Below are 1,667 nucleotides of genomic sequence, written 5' to 3'. Positions count from 1 at the left end.
GAGTTGTGGGTGGGGGTGGGGGGGGGGGGGGTCTTTTACACTTACAGAGCAAAACTGGCCCCCTGGGGCAGGGTGATTTGGGGTCACACTGTTTTGTGAACCCCCACATTGCCCTGGGGAGTTACAGAAAGGTAGATCTTGCTTCTTAGATTAAAAAATAAATAATAATAGATTAGAATGAATGGTTTCTTTAGACTATGTTCATTTTTATTTTCTTTTTTAAAAATATTGCCATAGGGTGAGCGCTTGTGCGAAATAGAGACAGGAGGAAAGTGAGAAATCATACCCATCCTCCTCCAAGGGGGATGGCCACCCTACAATCCCTTCTCCTCTATTTTCTTGAGATTTGGGGTACCCATACACATTGCCTGGAGTGATTTATCAAGCCACCAGGTCCAGGACTTGAACCATGGGAAGCCATGCAGGAGAGTCCAACGCCTTAACCACCAGGCCACCTGCTGACCCCGAATGTGTTCTATTTTTATTTTATACAAGTTTCCCCAGGAGCTTTCTAGTTCATCTCCTAATATTTTAATCATTGGAGCGGCACCAGCCAACTTAATGGAAGATAGAATTTAGCTTTAGGAAACAAAATCAATTACCCTGAAACATTGTGTGAGACCCTTTCTCCCACTTAGATGCCATTCCCTTATGTCTCAAAATGAAAGGTAGCTCTATTTATTTTTTTTTCTCTTCTCGGAGTGGAAATAGCTTTGTTCTTTTTCAGATGATAAAAATAGGTGCTTCTGTTTACTATAAAACCTCAAGCTGCGGACCAGCAGTTGGTGTGATGGCTATGTCGCTGGACTCCCATGTAGTCGACTGCGGTTCGAGTCCCAGACCCGGTGGCTTAAAGTCATGCTGGGCGCATGTGCGTGCGTGCCCAAGATCCTGAGAGGAGAATGGAGGAGAAGGGATTGCGGCATGGCCATCCCCCCTGGGGGGTGATTTCTCGCTTTCTGTCTGTCTGTCTGTCTGTCTCTCTCTCTCTCTCTGTCTTTCTGGCAGACGCATGCGCCCTATACCAAAAACCTCTGAAAGAAAACAAAACAAACCAAAATAAACCCTGAAGCTGGGGGCCAGCAGGTGATGTAGTGGTTAGAGTACTGGACTCCTAGATGGTCGATTGTGGTTTGAGTCCTGGACCTGGCGGCTTGAAAATCACACAGAGAGTATGTGTGTGTGTGCGCATGTGCTTGCCCAAAATCCCAGAAGGAGAATGGAGAAGGGATTGCAGGTGGCCATTCCCCCTGGGTGGGGGGGGGTTATTTCTCACTTTCCCTTTCACTGTCTCTCTGTTTCTCTCCTGAGAACACATGCACCCTATGGCAAAAACCTTAAATAACAATAAAATAAATAAATAAAAAAACTCGAGCCGGCAGGTGGCATGGTGGTTAAGGGCGCTGGACTTTTACATGGTTGACCGTGGTTCGAGTCCTGGGACCTGGTGGCTTCCTTTCATCTTTCTCTCTCTCTTTCTCTCTCTCTCTCTCTCTGTCACTCTGTCCCCCTCTGGTCAAACTAAAATAAGCAAAATAAATACAGTTAAGTCAAATAATTCTTTAAATAAATAAACATTAAAAAGCTCAAGCTAGGGACTAGCAGTTAGCGTAATGGCTATGTCGCTGGACTCCCATGTAGTCAACCGCGGTTTGCGTCCCAGACCC

General features: G+C 46.0%; 1 protein-coding gene across 1 annotated transcript in view; it reads left to right on the top strand.

Annotated features, from left to right (window-relative positions):
- The window catches only part of TMEM38A (transmembrane protein 38A), a gene marked incomplete at its 5' end in the record, with an annotated part of 16,307 nt that overhangs the window by 697 nt on the left and 13,943 nt on the right, over nt 1–1,667 (top strand).

This window comes from Tupaia chinensis, unplaced genomic scaffold (assembly GCF_000334495.1).
Source record: "Tupaia chinensis unplaced genomic scaffold, TupChi_1.0 Scaffold000201_1, whole genome shotgun sequence".
Classification (NCBI taxonomy): Eukaryota; Metazoa; Chordata; class Mammalia; order Scandentia; family Tupaiidae; genus Tupaia; species Tupaia belangeri.
This window is presented reverse-complemented; position numbering and strand designations above follow the sequence as displayed.